The sequence below is a fragment of the Pan troglodytes genome, chromosome 9 (assembly GCF_028858775.2).
Source record: "Pan troglodytes isolate AG18354 chromosome 9, NHGRI_mPanTro3-v2.0_pri, whole genome shotgun sequence".
Lineage (NCBI taxonomy): Eukaryota > Metazoa > Chordata > Mammalia > Primates > Hominidae > Pan > Pan troglodytes.
The window spans coordinates 127,151,650-127,178,646 of record NC_072407.2 but is presented as its reverse complement, the minus strand read 5'-3'; the positions used below and the strand labels follow the sequence as shown (position 1 = coordinate 127,178,646).

General features: G+C 47.7%; 1 protein-coding gene across 10 annotated transcripts in view; it reads right to left on the bottom strand.

The window, feature by feature from the left end:
* PKNOX2 (PBX/knotted 1 homeobox 2) overlaps positions 1-26,997 on the bottom strand; it is a 320,839-nt gene that overhangs the window by 199,004 nt on the left and 94,838 nt on the right. The window lies entirely within an intron of this gene.

Sequence of the window (26,997 nt, the reverse complement as noted above, 5' to 3'; positions counted from 1 at the left end):
GGGAGGGAGGGAGAAGGCATTCCAAAGAAGGCGGCTATCCAAGCAAGGGCCAAGGGGCAGAAGGGCATGGAGGGTCCTGGGATGACGCAGAGACTGGCCTGCCTGAAAGACACTAGAGGAGAGAATAGTGCCAGCTCAGTAAGGTGGGGCCAGAGCATCCAGGGGTTTTGGTGTCAGGCAATAGAGGGCAGGCTAGCCTGTGGGATCACAGAGACACTGAAGGATGTTCAACAAGGACTTGACATAATGTAAACCCTCACATGTCCCTGCAGTCTTTAGCACTTTCCCTTTAATTAAGACAAGCAAGCCTTTTTGGAAGAAGGTGGAATTTCAGTTAGAAGATTCAGGCATGGGGTGTAGTGAGAAGTGCTGAGGAAACCAAATTTTCTCTCTTGTTCATGATGACTTCCTCAAGGCAAAGTCATTTCCTCAGGGGCTGTCTCCTTACACCTGCATGATCAAGGCTCATAGCTCAGGGAGGTGCCTCAGAGGCGGAACCAGACCACTGGACTACAAACCACTGAGGAAAAGGACCATGTCTTCTGCATCTTTATATCCCCAGAACCTAGCAGAGTGCCCGGCCTGTGCTGGGTTCTCAGTAAATATCTGCTGAAAAGTTGAATGGTGGACTCTCATCATTCCAACCAGAGACCTCCAGCACCTCAGAACCAACCCTTGGCTGGCAATGGGTTCCAACCATTCCACCACCAGCACCTCAGAACCAACCGTTGGCTGGCAATGGGTTCCAACTTGTGTTATTCTAAACTACTTACATATTACTACTGAGCATGATACGAACTTGGCACATGAAGTCTCTAGATTAAATTACATGGAGCTGTATGCTCTATCCATGCCCTGTGGGACTGTCTGTCTGAGACACCTGTGACTTGAAAGAAGATATGGCCAACTTTTCAGGTGCACATGATGCAAAGCTGAGAAAAGCAGTTACTGTACTGGAGGGATAGATTCAAGATTGTTATAAAACTTTTAGCAAGCTGAAAGAACAGGCCAAAAGTTAAAAGTTCACTTTTCCTTTACCAGTTTTTATTTCTTGCACAATAACATCATGACAACTACAAATGAAATAATTTTGAAAATAAAGAAAAAAATGCCCACAATCTCATTACTCTAAACCATCAAATTAGTATATCCTACATCCACATGCAAACCCACTTTTTTTCACCGACTCTTGTAGAAAAGATTTGACAGGAATGTATATACCAAATCCCACTCTTACATTAAAAAAAGTATTGCAAAACAAAACAAAACAAAACAAAAACAAAAAACCATAATGGGATGACCCAGTTTGAAAAAAAAAAAAGACTTGGATTATTTGATTTAAATCCAAGCTCAAAATGAGCCCAGGATATGATATTGTTGCCAAACTCACTAAATGTGATCATAGGCTGCAGTAATAGCCATATGGCACCCAACTGAGGGTTGAATGATCTCCTCCATTCTGAACTTACCAGTTTGTATTAGTTCTATATGTAGTTTTAGCATCATATTTTAGGAACTTTGACAATGATGAATAGGAAAGAGAGGAGAGAGAAGATGTCTAGTGGTTAAATTGTGGGTTAGAAGTCTAGTGGTTCAAAGGGTAGGCTCTGGAATCACACTGGATAGGTTTCGATTCTGGCTTGACCGTGGGCAAGTTACTTAATGCCCCTGTGCCTGTTTTTCATGTATAAAATAGGGCTAATGCTAACTCCTCCTCTGAGGGTGGTGGTGAGGATGAATGACTTAATATACTGAAAGGTTCGTAGAACGCTGCCTTACACAAAATAAGCACTCGCTGAATGTTAGCTATCTCTGCTGTTGTGGCTGTTTTCAGTATTATTAGGAGGCTATGAGGCAGAAGATATGGTAGAAAAAACTAGAGATGTATCTTCCTTGTCCCTTTCTAAAATTATCCACTGGTCCTTGCTCTAGTGACTAAAGCAATACAATCCTTCTCCCACATGGTAGTCCTCCAAATATTTGAAGAAACTATGTGAGACGGGGACTGTGTTGCTCTAGAGGATAGGATTAGGACTAACTTTAGATGTTAGCGGAAGCCAATCTGCAGTTCAACATAAGAAAGAATTCTCTGGCAATGAGAACCATCCAGAAATGAGCGAGTCTTCCTTGGAAGGTAGTGAACTCCCAACACTGAGAGGAGAATCATGCACTGGGTGAGAAGCTGCTCAAAGCATGTTTCCCTGATTTGGGTTTCAGCCATCAGTAAAGTGTTGAACAGCATTCGAAGGCTGATAGTGTTGACAAACTTGTATTTTGATAAAACATTAATAGTGTCTTCTCTCACCATCATTTCATGAAATAATTCATCTCCCCCAAAATAAAGAGTGCAAAAATCTCACAATAAAGAGCCATCCTTTGAGAAGCGGAGCATCATTTTCTCTCTCTCTCCACACACACACACACACCCCACACACACACCTGTGTGTGTAAGCACATGCAATCTCTACACACTGTACTTATGTTTCACTCATCAATATGCACCACTGAAAAAGTCTTCCTGGACTGGCACTACCCCATGGATGCCTGTTGGGGAACCATCCATGTGCCTGATGTTTTTAGGGCCTTCCAAAGCCAGCTGTCTGTGATCCTCACAGGCAAATAATCATGGCAAAGGCTTTCAGCCATGCAATAATGCAACCAGAATTTGAACTCAGGCTTGTCTTATTCATCGTGAAAATAAAATGGAATCATAAATGAGATTGGCGATTCACATTTGTAGATATGAGGGAATTTATGAAATGGTAAATGAGGAGGGAGTTGAATGGTCATGCTTATTTGGAAAAGAGGTGGGGAGAGGGATAGAAGAAAGCTTCCCATAGGAGGTAGCATGATAGAACTTGTCTCTGCATCCTCAAGGATAGCCGTGCAGGCATCTGTGAAACATATCCAGCTAAAGAGGAAGATGAGCTGGGGGTTTAGCAAAGCCATAGGTCTGACACAGAGAGCACCAGACCGGGGGGTCAGCCAGACATGGGTTCATGCCCTGACTCTGTTATTAACTTACTGTTTGGTCTTGGACAAGGAACTTTAATCGCTGTATGCCTCAGTTTCCTCATCTGCAAAGTGGTAGAGTTAAACTACCAGATCTTTAAAATAAAACTCCATCTGACAATCTCTGAGATTGCCCAAACCAATCCTCCAGGGAGGGCACTAAGTCTCTTGCTAGCACAGTGTATCATTGAGGTTAAGAGTAAAGATGCTGGAGTCAAACAGTTTCAGGTTTAAGCCAGGGCCCATCATTTACCTAACCTTAGCTTCTATGAACCTCAATTTTCTCATCTTTAAAAGTGTGCTAACAGTAGCACCTTTAAATAAGATGGTGCATGTACCATCTCATTTGTGCAATGCCTAGGACATATTAATAACTTAATTAAAAAATGGCTGCAACTGAATAGGAAAAAGAGAGGCAAATCCAGAAGACTGAGGACTTCTGCATTCATCCTGCTGCCCATGACAAGTTTTCCTATTCTTGCCCAAGCCAGACTTTGGGGATGAGGACCAAATTGTGACAACTCCTTCTTGAACACTAAGAGTCTCTCTGGATGCTCCTGTCCTCTGCAAAGCCCTCTGTAGGCCTATAAGCCAAGCTTCCAGAAGAGAAACAAAACTTTGGTGGAAAAATCTGATTGAGATAGGCCATTCCAGGAGCAAACACCTGATGGACCACTCGTCCCTCCAACAGCGTATCTGCAGCTCCCACCATATCTCACTGAGTCCCTGCTCTGTTCCACCCGTGCACCCTCATCACCTGACAATGTTTTGCAGTTGCTTACACTTGTTCCATGAGGTTGTCAGTCAGGCACTGTGGCCCCTGACCAGCAGGCTCTAAATGACACAATAGTTATGTAATTAAATAGATATAATTACCTAGTGCTAACTTGTTGCCTCTGAGACTCTTATGCATCCAGCACTGAGGGTACTGCACGGCCTTCCTCAAAGCCCACTGGGCCTGGATGCTAATTCCACACTAGTCCTCAGCCCCCTGTGCCACAGGCAGTGCTGGGCACCCAGTTGCAAAGGACCTGGAAAGGCTTCCTCTGTGACACTCCTCAGGCCCTGCCCAGGCCAAGCCTCGACTCTTGGGCCTGGACCTGTCAGTATAGGTATGAATATGAAGTTATCTTAGGAATGCTGGCACTGGTGGTTAACCTTAATATTTGTCCCATATGGGAGGAAGAAGTGGACATACTTACGACCTTTCTACACCAGGCAGAAGCAAGCAATTTACCCTCCAAGCCTGGGATGGGAAGACTCACATACACTGGGTGGTGTGGGCTCACAGAGTGGCTTGGTCTCAGCAGAGGTAAACCCTCGAGCATGAGGGTGGGCCTGCTCACAAGCAAGCCCCCCCTGGCCCCATGGACATCCTCCGTAGTGCTAAAACACCAAGACCCAAGACTTACTAATTCTCCCTCACAAGCATCCCTGCTCTTCTACCCATCCCATTGTCATTAACCCAACTCTCCTTGTCTCCAGCCTCACACTGTTTTTGCGCATCCACCCTACCAACCCTGCCCTGGGAATCTTCCTAAAACACAATTTTCATCTGTCCATGTCTCCTTTAGTACCCTTCCACGACTCCTTATTGACTGGCAGAGGTTGCCAACTACCAGCCCCAAGGTTGACTCTTGCCTGTCCAGTGTTTTTATATCTGCCAACATCTAAACCTTGCAAAATTTCACATTTAGAAATCTGGATTCCTAACTTTTCTCCAGAAATTGTATGACCTAAACGTGCCAATTCTGCAATTCCACATGTCGATCGTTGGATGAGGTAGAGTATCAGCCGCCTCCTTTTAACTGGGCACATGTCCTCCTGTTTGCCCCATAGAGAGAAGGCAGGTGTTGCCCCAGAAGTCTCCCCCGTCACGGGGCCAGACACCTAGAAGCTGACTCATGCTGCCTGCTGAGCAGTATCGGGTTCAAGGTGATAGTGTGGGGGTGGTGGGGGTGTCGCATTATGTTCTCAGCTGTGCCGTACTCAGCTGCAGGCTGGAGGAGGAGGGCCAGGAAATGCCAACACCGCTCCCACATGGACCCACCAAGTGTCTCTCCCTCTCACCTGGGCAACTCCTCCACTCCTAGTCGGGAAAGAGCTGGGGAAAGGTCTTACTGCAGTTTCCCAGGAATGCCAGTGGCCAGAAGGCAGGTGCTGAAGGCTTCCCTTCATTGTGGACACTTTCCCCACCCCCAACTCTGTAGCGGTTGCACCCCCTCCTTCTATTTCCATCCCATTCCTCCTATCAAAGCCCTAACAGCACATATTTTGTTAATTGTACAAACCTAATGGGGGAATGCATTGGCAAAAAAGGGTAATGGCCATCAGACCAGCAATAAAACAAAATTAATGGCCCATAGGAAGAAATCATGTCCACTTAATCCTGGCTCTGAAACTCTAATAGAATAATGGAATACCAACCGAGGGTTTTTTCTCTCTATGCAGATTGCTTACACCATGTTAATCACTTGCAAAGCAGGCCACATACCACTCCGGCTCACATGACTCTCCAGGGAAAGTAGCAGACCAGAAACATTCAGTGCAAGGCTCATTACTGACATGGACCATACAGCAACACCTTCCCTCTCTCCCCTAGGTGACTCCGGGACAGCCAGTGTGGGGTGTCATTGAAAACCATCAGGTGTGGTGGGCCGGAAAGCAAGACACCTAAGACCTAATAATAGCAAACATTTATTGAGTGCTTACTATGTGCCAGACACTGGGCTTGCTGAGCTCCTTCTATGGACTACATGACTGCCACCCGTTTTCATCCTCTCTAGCTGCATGGTGCAATAAGGTAGCCAATGGCCACGTGTGACTTTTAAAATTCAAATTCTAATTAATTAAAATGAAATGAAATGTAAAATTCAGTCCTCATTCTCACTCACCACATTTCAAGTGCTCAACAGCACATGTAGCTAGTGGCTGTCATACTGGACGGCTCAGATGGAGCACGTTTCTGTCATCATGGAAGGTTGTGCAGGACTGAGTTGCTCTAGAATGTTAAGGCTATTGTATCTTTTTTGTTTAACTGATTTTTAAGTAAAGGAGGGGAGAGGAACAGTACACTACCCAAGGTCATGCCATGCCACTGATACACGGCTGAGCTGGGTTCTAACCCTCGTCTAACCCAGCCTTGCTCCAGCTAGGACCAGCAGTGGAGGCAGCAGGGGGCCTCCTGAGCCTTTCAAGGCTGGTAGAAAGTCTCTTCTGTTCTCTGTGGCTCCTCCGGGGCTCTGTGAGAAACTGCCTTTTGCAGCAGGTGCCACAGACCCAGTGAGGTCAGTAGTTGCTCAAACGGCGTTAATGAAGAAAATGAATATTGACTTAAGGGACAGCAGAAAATAATTAAGACACCTTAAAAACATGCCTCCACTTTTTACATACTATAAACCCAAAGGAAGCAAAAGTGGCGACTGAAGCAGATACTTGTACACTTGTGTTCATGGCAGCTTTATTCACAGCAGCCAAAAGTGGGAGCAACCCAGTATCCATCAACAGATGAGTGGACAGACACAATGTAGCATGCATGCGTCTACATCCAATGGAATATGATTCAGCCTTAAGAAGGAAGGAAATTCTCACACATGCTACAACATGGATGAACCTCGAGGATACTATTCTAGGTGACATAAGCCAGTCACAAAAAGACAAATACTGTATGGTTCCACCTGTACAAGGTACTGAGAGTGTCAAACTCACAGAGATAGAAAGTAGACTAGTGGTTTCCAGAGGCTGAGGTGGAGGATGAGGGACCGGGGAGTTGTTGCTTACTGACTACGGAGTTTCAGTTTTGCAAGAGGAAAGGCGTTCTGTGGATGGATGGCAGTGATGGTTGCACAACAATGTGAATATACTTAATGTCATCAAACACTAAGGCAAATTACTGACATGCACCATCTAGTAACCCCTTCCCTCCCTCCCCCAGGTGACTCCAGGACAGCCAGCGCAGGGTGTCATTGAGAGCTATCAGGGGTGCTTAAAAATGCTTAAGATGGCAAATTTTATGTGATATATGTTTTACCACAATTTAAAAATACGTATATATGCCACCACTAATATCTCCCAATTTCTATCAAGAATAATAAAAAAATAAAGAGCCTGAGATCTTTAGGAGTAGGGGAAGGAGCAGCTCATCAGTCCAAGGAGAGGATAAGGGAGCCAAGGCCTGACGGAGAGAGCAAGGAACCCAGAGCCTCCCAGCCCCAGCGGGGAGAAGTCAGAGGAGAGGCTGCCAGGGAGGAGGGACTGTGTTCCTGAGGTTGGGACAGCTGGGCCAGCCTGCAACAGGGAAGGCAACTCCAGAAGGCTGACACTGGAAAAATGAGCAACGATTTAGGATTAAAAAAAAAAAAGGAAAAAAAAAAAAAACCTGGTGAGGGTAGGAGAGGGGGCCAATTAGGAGTGTAGGAGAGTATCTACGCTCCTAGTTGTACCATCTAGGAGTATATCCACAGCAATAAAACAATAAGCAGGAAATCTAAAAGAAGAGGGGAATAGGAGGAAGAGAAAGAGATGAGAGGATTTGGGCACCTAATGTGATGCAGCAGTCAGTAATGGTTTGGCGTGTTGGAAAGGGTGTAGACAGGACCTAGGAGACGGCCCTTGTCCTCATAGTGTTATGACTCTGTGCACATTGCCCTAACTCTCTGGGCCTCAACTTCCTCATCTATTCAACCCAGCGGCTGTACCAAAGCAAGAAGAACCTTAAGGTGGTAGCAGTCCACAAATCCCTGGAAATTTTATCCAGAATAGTATTTGTGTGTAAGTTTTTCCGGGGAGAGGTTTACAGATTTTACCAAGATTTCAAGGCTATCCACATCCCCTGAGAGGTTAAAAATCAGTGGAGAAGATACTCACTGGGTTCACATTCAGCCATAAAGTCCTAAAATTCCAAGAAATCTTGGACCAGACACCAATAAATCTTTGGAGGGGTCAAATAAATCCAGATGTCTATTCCTGCCTTGACTGCAAAGCAGACATATTGTAAAAATGAAATGAAATAATTACATACTTTGAAAAGTTAATATTACGTGTCTTGTGCAAGTAAATATTGCTGTTGTTGGTTCACAGGAAGCAAGAGAAATTCTGCAGCAGGCAGAAAGGAGGAGGCAAGATGCCACACCTCTGCTTTCCTGAACAAAGGCAGTGTGATGAAGGGATGTGGATGGGCTACAGGTTGATCCCTGGGCTTTTCTCATTTGGTTGGAAATGAAGAGGCCTTTAATTCCCCTTGTGGAGAAGGGTCTAGCTCAGAGAAAAAAAGAAATACAGCCTACCCAGGAGGTGCACCCCAGGGCAGAACACATGCATCTCTTTGTGCTAACAAGACCTCATTTTGCATCCAACTTTACTTTGGAGGAAATTTTCAACTGTGTGACTGAGAAAAGTGACAGACTGAAGATGCATCAGGGGAAAACAGCATAGGCAGAGGACAGTATTTGGCACCAGAGAGCCAGCCCCAGACTGGAAACCCTGCATAATGACTAAGCCAGAGTCGCCAGGCCAGAGGGGACATTGCTACCATGGGCTGTGCCCTCCAGGAGTAAGCCAGCCCAGAGGCAGTGGGTGGGGGAGCTGGAGTCTGGGGCAGCTCAGTGCAGAAGTCAGTGCTAGAAGTGAGATGGATGGACCTGGGCAGACTCTTAGAGATCATCTCTCTTGACCTCCTCATTTCACATTTGAAGAAACAGTTCAGAGAGTGGTGGAGACTTACTTAGAGAAGTCCAGGATTGGAAGTCATGCCAGTAATTCCCTTCATTCATTTACAAAATGTTTTCTGAGCATCAGACCCTTCACTAGGCTGGGGATCAATGACGAACAACAATTCCAGTTCCCTGCCCTCAAGGAGCCCACAGTCTAATGAGGGGACAGACAACCAGTTGACTAGGGAGTTAAGTATGATCCAGCAGCTCTATAGGTCCTGCAGGACGGGTTCTCCCCAGCAGGCATTTCAGAACCTTCTATTCACTCCCCTTTGGGGCAGGCACATCCAGACAGCGGCATGTTGAGGGTAGGCCACACTTTCTCAGACCAGTGCTGGAGGGAGTAGAAAGAATTTCACTATCAAATCCAAGCCAAGCTAACAGTCATTGGCATCTCAGAAAAGGTGCCATCCAGGCAGCCATCCGAAGGCCATTGGAGGGAGCACCCAGCACCCAGACCCTGGGGGAGGGAGATGGACCCCACTCCAGCAGGCCTGCCACAGGCCTCTCCAACGGGCACCACGGGCACTTCCCATTCATTATTCCCTAACTCGCCTCTGGGGGGCGGTCCTGAATATTGTTTCATAAATAACTTAACAGGGCTCCAGCTTGTTTCACTGAGGTTAGGCAGATGTGTACGGTGCTGGCTGATTATGAGGGAGTTTGGCTGTGCTGAATGGTTCTGGGATGCTGATTCTCTGCGGAGGGGTGGCTCAGTGGAGAAGGCAGCCGCGGCTGGTGTCTCCACCTGGATCTGGGATCACAGCAGGATGCTGAAAGAGCATTTGTTTCCAATTGTTCTTAGCCACTAATTTGGCTCCTGGGTGTAACACCAATCTGAGAACAAACGGAGTAGGAAAACTGCCTTTCTGAGGGAGGCCTGATTTCACCATAAACAGGCAAGGGGCGGGAGATTTCCTGAGTTCACAGCACAGGCCTCGGCCTCCCAGGCAAGGCCGGCAGCTTCAATCTCCAACCCAAGTCGCCCTGACTGCACGGCCATCTGCCTGCCTTACCTGCGCATGGCTCCTCCGAGGGGCTCCAGCAGAGGACAGATTACTCTGATGGCAGGTAGATAAAATGGGATCCCTTGCTAGCAGTAACTACCCTGAACAATCTCTCTCCTGAGCAGCTGACAGTCTCCACCTGGCACCTGCCAGCCACAGAGCTTGTGGGTGGCACCGGCTGGATGGGCTGGCCCGGGCGACTCCCCAGGCATGGAGAGGCCAGGGAAGGCCCTGCTGAGGCAGGACTTGCTGGAAGAGCCCTCTGTTGGGCTGCAGGAAGGTCCGCCTGAGACATCCATCAGTAGAAGACACAAAGGCAGCTGTGTTTCTGGCGGACTGAAGAGCTAGCAGCGTCCAGGGGCAAAGGGGAAAAGCTGTGTGAGCAAGGCTGCAGCAGCCGCTGCCTTCTCAAGACTCATGTGCAAGATCGCCAGTAACAAGAGGCCCTTCTTGTTGCTAAATTGCCTTCTTGTGGCTTAAAATAATTGAATCAGAGAACTTTCAGTGTGACCTTCTTGAAAGCCAACTAGGAGATATCATGCCTTTACCAACCCTTGTGGCCTTCACTCACAGCCTCCCAGCTGCAATGTCACCGTTTCTAAGCCAAAAATGCCTTCCTCACCAGCATGTGATTTAGCTATTCAATAGCTTCATAGATCTAACATAGTATAAAAATACTGGAGGAAAGAGGACAGTTGTTTTTGTTTGTTTTTTAATCTTCTGGAAGTCAAAGTACATGCCACGAAATCTTTGCATTAAAGTTTATGAACCTTGTTCAAAAGGAAAACTCTCAGGCCCTTACTGACGGCTTCGTTACTCTGGTTTTACACATATCTAACAGACTAAGTTACCTGGTACCTTGAGCCTCAGCTGATTAGAAGTATTAAAAGAGAGCTGGGTGTGGTGGCTCACGCCTGTAATCCCAAGACTTTGGGAGGCCGAGGCAGGTGAATCACATGAGTTCAGGAGTTTGACACCAGCCTGGCCAAAATGGCAAAACTCATCTTTACTAAAAATAGAAAAAGTTAGCTGGGCGTGGTGGCGGGTGCCTGTAATCCCAGCTGCTCAGGACGCTGAGGCAGGAGAATCACTTAAACCAGGGAGGCGGAGGTTGCAGTGAGCCAAGATTGCGCCATTGCATTCCAGCCTAGATGACAGAGTGAGACTCTGTCTCAAAATAAAAGGACTAAAAGAGGAAGAGTGTGGGCTTCCCCAGAAGGTAAACTGAGGTATGGAGGGTTGGCCGAGGAGAGAGTTAAAGGGCAAACCAATGTGTCATTAAATGAGGCTCAATCATGTTCCAGATAATTAAGAAGACAGGGAGGAGGTCCACTTGTAGTATTTACAACATCCTCAGGGTACTTGAAGAAGTAAACCATTAGCCATCTAGAAAATCCCAGACGAGAATCCTTCTTGGTGGTTCCAGGCTGCCGGGCTCTTCCTGTAGGTTGTCTGGTGTGTTCAGAAGCTGCTTGCATTCACTCCTAACTAGGCTCATTCATTCACTCAACATTCATGGACTCCTCCAGTTGCTGGGTCACCCCAACAATGCAGAAAGCAAGATGAAAGCAGAGACACCTTTTGATGCAACACACACACACACACACACACACATATACACACATACACAGCACATGCATACGCACACACACATACACACGCACACACATACACATGCACACACACACATACACACATACACAGACACACACACATACACAGCACACACATACACACGCACACACGTACACACACATACACATGCACACACACACACAGACACACACACATACACAGACACACAGACACACACACACAGACACAGGACACACACACATACGCACACACAGACACACACACAGACACAGCACACACATACACACGCACACACGTACACACACATACACATGCATGCACACACACAGACACACACACACACCAGGAGCACCTATTACACATTAGGTGCTTGACAGATGCACATTGTATAGATGTTAGAAAAGGCATCTGGAAAGAGCAGAGGCCAGCCAGTCAGACTGTTCTTTAACCCAGTCCCTAGGTATTTAGGTGAGAATTTTTGTGAGAAGGGGCTATAATCATTCAGGGTTCAACTAAAAATATCACATGAAAAACATCAAACTGCTCCACCAAGAAAAACAAAAAGACAACATAGCCTCAAACCTGAAGAAAGTGTGGAGAAGATCCCCCCAGTGCACCTCAGAGAAAGGTTGAAGGAAAGGCATCCGTGTCAGCCCCAGAAAAAAATCCCAACTGGAAGAGAGCAAGGGGGGTGGCTCAGGATGAGGAAGGACCCATCACCGTGGCCCCAAGGCAGTTGTCACCCCTCTGTGGGCTCAGCTTCCTCATTCAGACAAGGAACAGTTTGGGGCCATCAGTGTCTGAAGTGCTTCTGGCTTCCAGGCCAACAAGTTCCCAGCTTTGTTCAAGGGCCAATTCTCCTTGTCCCTCTGATTTATTTTCACTGCAGCTTTGAAAGGCATGATTCTCATCAACAGTTCCTCTCCAGGCACCACCAATCACCCCAAAATACGCATTTGATTTCTTCCTAACTGTGTTAGGTCTCTGCCTCAGGTACCCAACCAGGCGACAGCAAGTGATTCTTCTACAGCCCGGGCGGGCAGTGGGCTGTAGGTCATGGCACTACTGTCATTTTGGGGACAGGAAGTTTTTATGAGACTCACAGGGGGTGGTCGGGGAGGAGGAGGGATTCCAGCCATCTGCCCTGAAGAATGCAGGTTAATAATTTATATGTGCATTTAAAAAAAAAAACCTACTGAAACAAATTGCATACAAATTGTGTGACAGTCGAAGGAAATGTGCCAGTGTTGCTCAGTGAAGCGTAATAAATATATGCAGCCCATAATAACAAGCTACTTAAACTCAGGGCACTATATGATTTATTAATTGTCTTCTAATCCTTTCCAGCTACAACTAAAACCAAGAGTGTGGCTGTATCTCACATACTGACTTATACGCCTCCAACACTAAACGGCGTGGCTGCGGTTAGCTCTCGGGTCCATTTTTCATTCTGGCCCCCAACTCTGCAGATGGGCCTGGAGCAGGGTGGGCTGCTTAGCAGACTGCTGTTCTCACCAAAGGGGGTAAATGTGCCCCAAACACACTGCACTTATCACATGGATGCCACACACTTCATGCTTATTTTGCCTAGAGTTCCCCTCACCTGGCTTCCCTTTCCCATCCACCTCTCCCTCTGCCACCAGTACCAAGGTGCCCCTGGGTGGACACTAGTCTACTATCTCCTGGGATGCCCCAGTGCCAGGCTCACAGCCCCAGAGTCCACTCCAGCAGCAGTTGCAGAGCCAATTAGATGGTGACAATTTTTGTTTTGTTTTTTTTTAGACAGAGTCTCACTCTGTCACCCAGGCTGGAGTGCAGTGGCGCGATCTCGGCTCACTGCAACCTCCACCTCCCAGGTTCAAGCAATTCTCCTGCCTCTGCCTCCCAAGTAGCTGGGATTACAGGTGCCTGCCACTGCATCCAGCTGATTTTTTGTATTTCTAGTAGAGTCGGGGTTTCACTATGTGGGCCAGGCTGTGATTTGCCCGCCTCGGCCTCTCAAAGTGCTGGGATTAGAATTAGAACAGAATGGGAGCAGAACACAAAGTCCTGCCCTCTCTCTGGGATGTACTGACCCAGTGGCGAATATAGGATTTTGCTGTTGTGTCTACTGGTTGGGCCTCCACCCTGTCCCTAGTGCTACAGATGCTGGCCTTTGAAACTTCGGAGGAACATCCCCTCTGCTTTTGTAGTCAGAAATACTGCTTTGGTGTATGGATGGATGGATGGAGAAATAGAACAAGGCCGGATCCTAGGCAAGGTATGACGGGAGAATTGCAGAGACTGGGTTCAAGAGGTGAAATGATTCCCCAGGGCTGATTGCCCCAGTGACCTGCCATTGTTTCCTTTTCCCCCAACATGCTTCTCTCCAGCCTTCCCATCTCACAATGGTGGCATCTTCCACCAGGTACCCATGTCTGGAGCCATCTCCGATGCTGCCTCTGCCTTCTCCCTCAATCCCACACCCAACCTGTGGGGATTCCATGCCTAAAAAAGACTTCTCAGATCTATCCCTTCTGTCTCCACTGCCACTCTATAATTCGGAGCTCAGGGGTTGGAAATCAGCCGCTCTCGGCAGAATGCAGCCGCAGATATTTTGTAGGATTTGCACAGTGTTTTGTGTTGTGTTTTGTTTTGCTTTTAAAAAGGTAATATGGAACATGGCTCAAAAATCAAAAAGTGTAAGAAGGTAAACACTGCAATGTTTCCCTCCCATTCCTGTCTCCCACCTGTCCAAGCAAATACAAATATAGACTCTTGTTTTCCCCTTTTTATACACAGTTTTTTTTAAACTTGGTGGGTTTTTTTTTTCCTTTTTACACATATTTTGGAGATCTTTATCAGTACAAAGAAAACTTTCTCATTTCTCTTTTTAAATGAATAGTATTCCATTGTCAGGAAATTCCATAATTTAATGAATTGGTCTTCAATTGATGGATATTTGGGTTCTTTCCAATCTTTTGCTATTACAAATAATGTTACAAAGAAGGTACTTAGACATATGTCATTTCCTATAGGTACAAGAACGTCTTTAGGATCATTTCCCCAACATGAAATTGCTGGGTCAAAGGCATATGATTTATCATTTTGATGATATTCGAAATGGCCCTTCAAAGGGGTTGTGCAGATTTACACCATAAGACAGTCTGTTTCCCCAGGGCCTTGTCAATAGAATGCAATATCAAATTTTTTGGCTTTTTGCCCATTTAAAAGATAAATGAATAATGGTATCCCAGGATAGTTTTAATTTGCAGTTCTCTTACTATGTGCAAGGTTGATCATGCTCTCATACATTAAAAGCTATTTATATTTTCTTTTCTGTGAATAGTCTGTTCATATTCTTTGCCCATTATTTTTTCTATTGGGTTGTGTTTTTGTTGTTGTTAATTTTTAGGAGCTCTTCATATATTAGGGAGTGTAGCCCTGTGATATCAGTTGTAAAAATTTTTCCGCAGGTTGTCATTTTCTCTTAGCTTTGCTTATCATTTTTTTTGTTTTTTGTTTTTTGTTTTTTTTTTTTTTTGAGATAGAGTTTCACTCTTGTCGCCCAGGCTAGAATGCAATGGCGTGATCTTGGCTTACTGCAACCTCTGCCTCCCAGGTTCAAGAGATTCTCCTGCCTCAGCCTACAAAGTAGCTGGGATTACAGGTGTGCGCCACCACCTCCAGCTAATTTTTTTTGTATTATTAGTAAAGACAGTGTTTCACCATGTTAGCCAGGCTGGTCTGGAACTCCTAACCTCAGGTGATCTGCCTGCCTTGGCCTCCCTAAGTGCTGGGATTACAGGTGAGAGCCACCATGCCCGGGCTACTTATAATTCTTGATGGTAGTTTAAAAATGTTTAGTTTGAATGCCAACAGGTTGAAAGCCAACACCCTCCCACTGGCTGCAGCCCCCACTGCTCCCTATACTTTTGCAGTTGACATGCTTTACCCTTTTTGATTGCCAGCCTGGACATGGGTGTGATGCCTGGAACTGCCACTACCATCTTGTGACCCAGAGGAAAGCCAGGTGGAAAACAGAGCTAAGATCCAGACGATGACAGAGAAAGAACCTGGGTGCTTGTGGATGTCATGGAGCCCCTGAATTTCTCCAACCCTAGAGCAGTCCTGGTACTGAACTTTGTAACACATAAGAAACTAAATGCCTCACTCTTTAAGCCTTTTGGGGTTGGATTTGCTGCTACTTACAGTCTAAGGCTTTCTAACTGATACACATCTTGACTGCTCTTCTTACAAAGGTCTGGTCCCCTCTAATCCATGCGCACTGCTGCTCAGGCCAATGCTCTAAAATATAAACCTGACAGCGCCACTCCCCATCTAAATACATGCACTAGCTCCCCATCTCCTGCAAGATACCATCCAAGTGCCTTAGCTCTCACCCTGTCCCTGCCTACACCTCCCAGCCTTGCTCACACCTCCATGCTTTTGCTCAGCCTATCCCTCCTGCCCTGAGCTCCCTTTTCTTCTTTCTGCTGTCTAATTCCCAGGACGGTCTATTCTGGCACCACCTCCTACCAGCAAATTTTGGAACAAGTTCCTGTCCCCGCCCCATCACTGCCACGCAGCACCCAGAGTCTTCTCTACGGCTGCACAAACCCCAGTGTCCATGCATGTTTTTACATGGCCGAGCCCCCACCCCACTCACTTCTCCATGAGTTCCTTGAAGGCAGGGACAAGGTCTTATTCACTTCTGCATCCCCAGTACTTAGCTCGGGGGCCAGCGTGAGGTGGTATTCATGGCATTTGCAAACCTGAATGGAGCGCCCCCCCTTTCATCCTGTTTGTTCCCACAGATGCCCCCTCAGGCCTCCTGCATCCAGCTCCTCAGAACCAAAGCCCTCCCACCCAAGTCCACATCACTTTAAAGAGCAGCTAGAAGAAAGGCCCTATCCAAATCTGCCTGCTCTAAGAGGAGAAGGAGATGACCCATTGAATCACCAGATCAAACAGGGCCGTCTGTCTCTGCATGGGCTCATGCCAGGGTCCCCAGCGCTACAGCAAATCATCCAGTGCAACAGAAAGTTGAGGTTAGGAGCTGGGTTCCTAGCCACTTACTAGCTCATGAATTCAGACAAATTACTTAACCTCACTGCAATTCGGTTTCCTTATTTGTGATGGAGGGATCAGGAGGCCATTGTGAAGATGAAACGAGCGTAATTATCTCACATAGAAATTGCTCAGTAAATGATAGCTCTAATATTCCCCCCTCCTAGGCTCAAAACCACCCCCTAGGTAAATGAGGAAAAGTCCATGCAAAGTAGACCCCAAACACTTCCCTAGGGTGGGTCTCTTTTCCAGCTCAAACAGCAGTATGGGGACCACATAGCAAAAATATATTCATGGGGCAATCACGCAGAGGAGACAGCCGATGTGCACTGACACTTCCTGTGTGCCCGCCTGCGCTAGGTGGCTTCTACCTGTTTCCATGCACATTCCCCACAACAACTCTGCAAGGAAGTATTTGTAGCTGGCCTTGCAGTGAGGCTTACAGGAGTTAACAACTGCCTAGTGTGAATGTCCATGGCCATGATCCTGGCTACATGGAAGTGTGAAGATCTGAACCCAGCCCCACTGGGCTCCTGCCTGAGTTCTTTTCCTTGTCTCATGTTGCCTGCAAACTACATGGAGTGAGAGCTGGTCTGGCAAATCTAGGACTTGTGATCCCTGCTGATTAAGCCTAATAAGGTGTCCAGAGAGGAGTGTGGAAGGAGAGAGATCCAGGAGTGGGAAAGGAGGGGATGGAAGAGTGGAGAGAGAAGCTCCTAGAAAAGGCTTCTCTCATATCACCAGCGTGCTGTTGTCTGGAGGGTCGTGTGTGCACATGCCTGTGTGTGTGACTCCATGGGTGGGTGTTCATGCATGTGTGTGAGTGTGACTCTGTGTGTATGACTGGGTGTGACTTTGTGTGTGTGAGAGAGAGAGACTGTGTGTGTGTGTGTGTGTGTGTGTGTGTGTGTTTTGAGGGGATGGGGAAACTTTCACAGCCTGGCCTCATGCCTACTTTCACGCACATGCACATCCTGGCCACACCGAGCCTGAACATGCCCCATGTGAACTCCACGTGTGGTCAACAGTGGGAGTCTTCACCTATTAATACGCCTTTAACAAGGTCCCCTGTTGCAGGCTGCTCAGGCCAGCCATGTGACCTCAGTGGTACCAGCTCTGTTACTAGCCCCTGACTGACCTGGCCAGACTGCTGAAGGGACAGTGGAGGGGAGGAGGGAGGAGGGAGGGAGGAAGCACCTTCGGAAATGCAGTGGGCTTCCCTGGACAGGCCTTCCCAAATCCAGAGCGCTGGGGCAGAGAGAACTCTGAGAAAGGCACCTCTGCCCGGGTGTCTCTCAGTTTTCACAGACGACCAGAGCACAGGGGAAAACACACACCCCTTCTCATGGGAGCAACCCTTTTGAAGAAGAGGGAAAGGGGTGGGAAGGGAAAGAGGGGAGAAGGGGCAGGCTGGGTTCGCAGCCTCGCTGCCTCCCCAGGCGGGTTTCTCAGGCCCCCTCAGCACCTGCCGGGACTCACCCCCCTACCAGGACTGCCCTGAGTTTATCTGTCCTCTTTCTGCTGGGTGGAGGCAAGAGCAACTTACCCCATCTGACACTGTCTATGGGAAGGAAAACGGGGCCCAGAGAGGGGCCCAGGGTCACACCGTGGCCTGTCAGGAGCAGACAGACTCAAAACCACAGCTCGGACCCCTCCCTGCCTTAGTCCTCTGGCTACTCATGGCTCTGCAGTCCTCTGAGCCCTGGTAGACAACAGCTGTAGCTAAGGATTTTCTCCTTGAGCAGGACAAAAAGAGACAATCTCACGGGACCTGACCCAAGGTGAAAAATAGATATCGTTGTTTAATGTAAAAACATCTCCGCAGCTGGGGTAAGCCTCATCTTCTGCATTCTTTAAAGCTTTTGAGGACCTAGTGTTCTGAAATCAATCTAGAGAAGCAATGAAGTTGAGCAATTCAAGTCAGCAGCAAGCATGGACTGCAAGGCCCTTCTTTAACCATTCCCTGGCTTCTCTGATGTTGGCAAAACCAGATGCAGAGAATAAAGGACTGAGCGCTGTAAGTGACCACCTAGCCCTGAAGAAGATGTAATCATCCAGTCCTCCTGGGGCCTTATGATGTCTTCAAAGACCCTTTCACTTCCAGCCTCTGCTTTTCACTTATGAGGGTAATGGGAAATAGTTAGTTAGTTAGTTTATTTTGAGACAGAGTCTCGCTCTGTCGCCCAGGTTGGAGTACAATGGCACGATCTTGGCTCACTGCAACCTCTGCCTCCCAGGTTCAAGTGACTCTCCTGCTTCAGCTTCCCTAGTAGCTGGGATTACTGGTGCACGCCACTACGCCTGGCGAATTTTTGTATTTTTAGTAGAGATGGGGTTTCGCCGTGTTGGTCAGGCTGGTCTTGAACTCCTGACCTCAGGTGATCTGCTCGCTTAAGCCTCCCAAAGTGCTGGGATTACAGGCATGAGCCACCACCCCCAGCATGGAAATAGCAGTTTATATCCTGGGCCTGCTCCTGCTTTTCTAGCTGAATGACCTTGGGCAAGTTATGCTCGTTTTACAGGCGAGAAAAGCAAGGCACGAAGGGATCTCAGGTTGGCCTGAGTCATGGAACTGTAACACACACAGTGCTGATTCTCCTAACTCACAGTCCTGAGCCCTCTCCATGGCCCCCAGCCTTTCTTTCAGCCATTCCAGCCTTGATTAGAAAACCAATGATTACTGCACTAACTCCTAAGCCCCGTCTTCCTGGTGGGGGAAGAACAGCCTTCTTGCAGCAAGCTGATATTTGGACAATCCGAGAGCCTCCCAACTGCTCCGGAAGACACGGCCTTCCCCTCCCAGGACCTAGCAACGCTGCCAAAACAAGAGGAGAAAGCTTCCAACAAAAGTTTGTTTTCATGGAGATTTTATTTCCTTCGCGGACGCTCTCCCACCACAGATTTCTCTTTGTTGGAGCTTGCATTCAGAAGTCACCAGATACACAGCCCCTGACCCCACAGGCCCCTGGGGGATCTCACGCCTTTATCTCTCCTCCCAGGCCCAGAGGCTGCCTGCTTCCCCACTCAAAAAGCCCTTTGAGCCACTGTGGATAGAGAGGGGTTCTCGGAGTGGACAGAAGCCTTGGAGGGGCTGAGCTGTCCACATCAAGGTGGGGAGGGGAGAGAAGAGAGAGAAAAAGAGGAGGGTGGAGAGGGAAGAGCTCTGTGTCTAAGGGTTGGCAAGGAGATGGACAGGCTGCACCCCATCCCCTCCACCCCTCAGGCAGGGGCTGCGTTGCCCGATTGATGGTGCAGATGCTAACTAGGGGGTGCTGACAGCAGGACGCAGACCTCAGAGGCTGGCCCATGGTATGGCTCAACTTGCACCCAGGCAGGGCCAGCCCAGGCAAAACTCAGAAGGGGATAAGATTTGTCTTAGGTGGAGGAGCCTTTCCTTTTTTCCCTTTTCAGGATCAGCTATCCTCCCAGGTACATGATTTAGACCTCTTACTCTGGCTGTCACTCTTAGCCAGGAAGAAGAGGGGCTGACAACACAAATCCATGCTCCAGAGCAACCCCCTCCCGAGTAGGGCATTCAAAAGAGGGGGACAGAAAAGGAGTAAGAGGGAGAGCAAGAGCGAATCAGAAGAGGAAATGCCAGCTCTGAGGAACAAACTGGGAATGGTAGAATTTCAGGTTCAAGGGTAGGTGGGGCTGGGAGGTGGCCGCTCATGGAGCCCACTCAGATGACAGCCTAGCTCTCTTCCAAGCCACCCTCCAAGAGGCGGGTCCTGACATGGGATGGCACAGCATGGACATTAGGGCCAGGCAGAACTGAGTTTGATTCCCCATGATACAATTTGCTAACTTTGTGATCTTGGGCAAGTGACATAACCTCTTTGGGTCTCATTCCTATCATTTGCCCACATGGAGATAACATCATCTCCAGGTTTTTGTGAGGAAGTGAGATAGCCGAGCCAAAAGGCCAAGCCGGGCAGCTGGCAAGCAGTAGGTGCTGGAAACCCCTCCCTGGCCCTCCTTCTGTGAGGACTGAGGTTGGGGTGGCACAGGTAGTCCTTGTCTTTACTTTCCACATATGTGGTTTGGGGCTTTTTTCCTCTGTGCGCACCATCTCACTCCCCTCCCAGATCACATGTGGCCAGAATTGCCGTAGAATTTGAAATGTTCACATTTTAAGTGTTTTTTTAACTTTTGGGCCAGGCACAGTGGCTCACGCCTGTAATCCCAGCACTTTGGGAGGCCACGGCGGGCAGATCACTTGAGCCCAAGAGTTCAAGACCAGCCTGGGCAACATAGGGAGGCCTTGTCTTTACAAAAATTACAAAAATTAGCTGGGCATGGTGGCATGTGCCTGTAGTCCCACGTACTCAGGAGGCTGAGGTGGGAGAAGCACTTGAGCCTAGGGGGCAGAGGCTTCAGTGAGCCCTGATTGTGCACTGTACTCCAGCCTGGGTGACAGAGTGAGAGATCCTGTCTCAAATAACAACAACAACAAAATCTTTTGTCCTGAGGAAACAATGAGCACTGACAGTTTACAAAGCATTTTTCAAAACCAGCATCTTATTTGTTCCTCAAATGGTCTTATTCCCATTTAACAGATGAGGGAACTGAGAGTCAGGGATCCAAAGCCATCCCATAGGTAAACAACAAAGGTAAGATGAGAGCCAAGGCTTGTCTAATGTCTGATGCAGACGTGAGCTCCACACTCTCTACAAAGGGCAGGGAGAGGTGACAGATGTGAAGAAACTTGGGGCTTAGACACAAAGGGACGCCACAAAGGATGATAGCATTTTGAAGATGGGGGAGAATAAAATTCTAGAGCCCGGATTTAGAAGACAGGGGGCTGAAGGCATCTCAGAGGAGTGCCTGTGGGCCAAGGAGGCCGAGAGAGAGGACAACTTCACACAATTTCAGTGGTGAGGCTAGGAGTTCAGGGAAAATTGTCCTATTTCATCTCTGACCCAAAGATCTGGGGAAGAGAGCCCTGGGTCAGATGGTGGTGCAAGAGCCTACATATGGGGTAGACATGGAACCCGTTGAAGTCTTACTTCCCAGGTTGACCTGGGCCAAGTCAAAGTGAGTTCTGAGCCTAGACCCTTAATTGCCATCTACCTACAGGATCTCCACCAAACAAATAAACAAAGGATGTGGGAGCAACTAGGGAAGGCCATTGGTCCTAACTGTAGAACCGGTCAAGAGGACCTCCAGCTCGGGGGCTGGCTCTATGGATCATGGATCCTGCCTCCTCTCCACAGGAACCACCTATCAGCCCAGGGATATAAAAAGGCCAGCTGTGAAGTTCCTTTTCCCTCTCCTCTCTTCCCTCCCTGTTCAGTGTAGTCCCCTGGCAACACCGAGCTCTGACAGGCTCTTTAAGAATCCCCTCCTAGAATCGCTTGAACCCTGGAGGCGGAGGTTGCAGTGAGCCGTGATCACGCCGCTGCACTCCACCCTGGGCAACAGAGCAAGACTCTGTCTCAAAAAAAAAAAAAAAAAAAAGAATCCCCTCCTATTCTTCTGTCCAGTGTTGACCTGTCGGGGCCACATCAGATACAATGTCAGGTATAACCACACCTGGGTGGGGAGGAGAGGACCAGAAGGATTAGTCCTGGAGGACACTCCTGCCCGGAGATTTCCAGGATCTCAAATCCACCATTACCAGCTCCAGAAAGAATGCTCCCCTCTACCTCGTTCAGCACACATAAGACTGGTTACATGTTTCTAGACTGATCTCCTGCTTAACCAGCTGCAAAGGAACTCTTTCAAAGGGAAGATGAGGAATCCCTCCTGGGTCCAGAGAAGCCGTGAGTCTATATTGTGAAGCAATTTCAGACAGTCTCCTCTTGCTTTCAAATGTACTTAATCAACATGAAAAGGATTGTGAGGGCTGGAGCTCTTACAGATAGAACTAACAGAGAAGAATAATGTTCATAAATCATTTAGCATACAATCCAAACAGAGGTGTATTTTTTTTCTTAAAGGAAAAGGCAATGCCAAAGAAATAGAGCCATATAGGAAACCAAATACATCGTGACTTGTCCCCACATGTAGTGTGTCTCCAAGTAGGGCAGGGCAGCCTGTTTACATCATTGTCATCTGCAATCTGACCCTCAATACTGATTCTCCAGCTTGGCTTCCTCCCCCATTCCCAAAGCTCAGATCAGCAGAGGAGTCAGCACCAAGGAAGGACAACTGATAAAAACAGCTGCATTCCCACCTCCCCCTGCAGCCCAAAGCAGGCACCAGCTCTCTCCCGAGCAGCCGGCTCCACCCCGGGCAGCTGGGCCTGAGCTGAAAGCTGCAGGGGCCAGGAGGGCAGGCCCAGAAGACCCAGGCCACATTCTTCCAGGGCTCAGCTCAGAGAGGCCTTCCGTGACCACCCCAACAGAATAATGCCCAGGCCCCAGTTGCTCTCTGCCAGAGATCTGCTTTGTTTTCCCTTCAAATCAATTATTACTAGTTTACATTATATTATATAGATGTTTATTATATGTCTCCAACCAGGATCTAAAATTTATGAGGGCAGAATATTTACATGTGTTGTCAACAGTTGTATTCTTAGCACCCAGAACAGTGCCTGATACATAGTAGGTACTCAGTAAGTATTTGTAGAATGAATGACTGAACAAATAAAGGAATACATAAAAATACATCCTCCTGTCTCTTCCAGGTAATGTTCCAGATTGAGAAGCCCTTGCCTACTCCGAAGTAGGAAGCTGCAGTTGGGAGTGAGAAGTCTGTGAGGGGTCTCTGCTTCTGACTGTCATTTTGACCCAGAGGAAACTATCCCTGCTTACCAGCCTCACCCTCTCCATCTGCAGAATGGGAATTACTCCAGTGCAAGGAAGGAGAGGGAGGAATCAGGGAACTGACGTTCACTGTCTTCTCTAAGTGCTGTGCACTGTGCTAGGCACCTGACCGACAAGCATCATCTCATTCATTCCATACACAACCTTCGTTCAAGATTAACATTATTATTCACATGTTACGGATAAGGACACTGAGGCCCAGAAATATAAAGTAACTCACTCAAACTTGCACATATAGAAAGGAGGTTTCAACCCAGATCCGGAAGCCACTTCTACACAACAGGACGCCCCAGTGCAGTTTATCCTTTTACCCCTGTAAAGGACACATCACTCCAGAAGAAAATTCACACTCTGCCCAGTGGAATTTGAAGATCCTGAACTCTGCACTTTCCCAGAAGTAGGAGGCGGGACAGTGAGGGTGACAACTCGTCTTGGTGTGTCTGAAACTTTCCGGGTTTTAGCACTAAATTCCTGTGTTCCAGGAAACCCCTCAGTCCCAGGTGAACAGAAACAGTTGACCTCCCTAAGTGAATGCAACCATAGCCAGAGACCCTGAAAACTCTGAACCAAAGACCACGGAGTTTTCTCAGAGGGAGCACCTTCTTCACATCTTCCCACAGGCAGTGAAGGGAGGGCCTCGCTGTGCTGCACCCCGTGCACACTCATCCAACACTGCACCTGCATCCACATTTGTGCCCACAGCAGAGGGAAGAGCAGGAAGCTTCAAGGCATCATTGCCTTCCTGTGCCCTGAATGCAGGCTTTGGACTCAGAAGAAAAGCATGGGCTCCTTCCCTAAAGGGCGAGATGACATCCCCAAAGAGAGAAGGGCAGATTCCTGGAATTCCAGTCAGTGAGGCTTTGGTTTTAGCCAGACTCCCTCCGACACAAAGAGCAAAATTCAGGACTGCCAATAAGTTCCTAAGAACCACTGGCCCATGGGATGGACTCTTCAGGACTCCCAGATCAAAGGATTCAGAGGGAAAGGTCACCTCTGTGGGATCCTCTTTCTGCACAAGAAGCTGTCCTTCTATTCTCCAGCCAGAGGTTGGCAGAACCTTTATTGCATAGCTTCATTCTCCTGCTGCCAGAGAGATGACCTGTCCAGGGCTCAGTCCCCCACACCACCACTACCTTGCTTCACCTCCAGTGATGGTCAGCATGCATCCTGGGCCACCTCTGACCTCGAGCATGTGCTGATCTGGTCTTTCTTCTGGAACCAGTGATAAAACAAGAGCAATACCAGCCCAGAACTGCAGCAGAGACCAAGTGGAGGTGAGGGTGGGAGTGAAGAATGACACCAGGGTGGGTATGAGGGTTGCACAGGACACGACTCCCTCCTGCTTTTGAGGTTTCTATTTTCAGGGCCTTGGGAGAGGCGCCCTTTTGCCTATTTGTTTTTCCACAACAAAGATGGCTCTGATCTATATCTTGCAGCCCTCCCTTGTTGTCATCCTCCTCCCCCTCCAGCCTGCCCCATCTATTACTGTGTGTTAGCATGTTGCTTTATGAATGTTCTCCAACTTTTTCATTTGTGTTTTCTGTAGCTATTGGTTCTGTGCCTTCTGAGTTTTCCTAATTTTCTTTCCTTCTTCCTCAGCATGCTATATCTTTAACTTCCCTCTTCTTTCCTACTACCCCAAAAGCAAAACCCTCCTCCTTCCCAAGCTGACCCCACCTGGTCTCTGACCCTCCATCCCATAGTGATGCCCATCAATTGTGAGTGTGTGTGTGCGCACAAGTGTATGTGTGTGTACCTTCAATCTCCTACTTGGGCTACCAGCCTTGATCTACAAACATGCAAAATCTACCCAGACCCATAGTCATTATACTGAAGTGGAAAGAACACTGGCCCAGCATACAGGATCTCACCTGTGACACTTCTTGGCCCTGCCTATTTCAGAGACTTTGCTTCTTCACCTGTAAAGTGGATTTAAAGTCTCCCCACCCTGACTCCCTTAAGTGTTGTGAGGACTAGGTAAGACAAGAGATTTGAAGTGCTTTGTAATTCATAAGATGGATTTAAAGAATTACGTAATTTTTAAATTATTTTCTTAGCCCTCTGGAATTATATTCCTCCCATCTCTCTCTTCCCTTTCACCACCAAACTTGTGAAAGAGTGATTTGCGCTCACAGCTGCCACTTCCTCACTTCCCGTTCTCTCCTGAGACCCTGAAACCCGGATACTGGCCCCACAACTCCAGTGCAGCTGCCATTGAGGTGGCCAAGTACTCCCATCCACCCAAGAAGTGGCCATTTCTCAGACGCAGCCCTCCTTCATTCAACACGTCCACAGAATGCAGCACGCGTCCCCTCTCGCTCCCTGAACCTGCTCATCTTTGAGTCTTTACTATTTCTGTTAATGGTACCCTTTTCTTCCAACCACCCAAGCTGTACTAATCTTGGAATTCTTATTGATTTATCCCTCATGACCATTCAAACTCCCTTCTACCTCTCACCTTAACCTGCAAACAACCCAGACCCCACACATTCCCACACAGGCACATTTTAAGCCCTAACCGGCCCAATTTCCACATATGTCTCTCATATTCACTTTCTCCTGTCCCATTACCAACATGCTTGCTAAATCCTTCATTACTTCTCACTCCCAGACCATCACATTAGTCTCCTAACTCACTCCTCTCTGCTCTGATCTGCCTTACACATTAGTGTCTGCAAGATTTTTTCTAGTGCAAAGTCTTCTCTTGTTACTCCTTATATCAAAAACTTGCAATGGCTCCTTGCGGGCTATAGAAAAGTGCAAATTCCCTCACCTGGCATAGAAAACCTCCCAAGACATGGTCCCAATCTAACTTTCCAGGCTCAACTTACAATCTACCTCTGTTCTGTGGCCACACTCCCAGTAAATTAGTGTATTTCAGGTCCCATGACTATGCTCCAAATTTACCTGCCTCAGGGCCTTTGCATACCCCTTCTATCGGCTGGAATGCCTGTTTTCCACTGATACCTATTAGAACTCTACTCCTCCTTCAAGCCCAGCTCAAAAGTGATTCTCATCCATGAATCATCCCCTGGTCACCCCAGGGAGAAGTAATGTTTCCTCATCGAAACTCATAGCATGTTGCCTAAGATACCTTTCATCTTTGCATTACAGCTACTTACATTTGTCCTATCTCCTCTATTAGACACATTCATTACAGAATTCCATTCAGTGCATTTTAAAATCCACAGTAGTGATGCAATCAATATTTGTTGAATTAAAAAAATGGATGACTAAATTAAGTCTCCCTGGCAGTTTTCAATCCAAGGACCACAGGTAAGCTTTGCTTACTGATGGCTGACAACCAGAGGCCTCCTCCTCCATTCAAGAGTCATTTGGCACAGCCAGCCACGCCCCTGACACGCTTATTCCCATCTCTTCCTCACCTCCCAACCACCCATACCCGTCTCCAATCTCTTCCACCCTGACTTGCCACTAAAACCTCTCTCCCCAGGTGCCAGTAGCTTTCATGCCGACAAGCGAAGGAATACTCTCTTACTCTTTCCCTTACTGGATAGTTTGGTCCTTGTTTCAGCTGACTCTCATCCTCATCACCAAGCTTTCTACTCCTTTGGTTCAGTAATGCCACCCTTTCCTGATTCTCCTCCTAACTCTCCTACCCTCTCTGTGTCCCTTGTGGTTTCTCTCGCATCATGTTTTAAACACAGTGTTCCTCTGGATTCTGCTTTTGCCCACTGCTCCTCCCGCTCTGCACATGCTCCCTGGGAGAGCTTATGCACCCGTCATGGGCTAACGGTGCTCACATTTCTGTCTCCAGCCATATTCTTGAATGTGTGTATTCAATTTCCTGCTAGACGTCTCCAGCTATATGTTCCATAGATGTTGGAACTC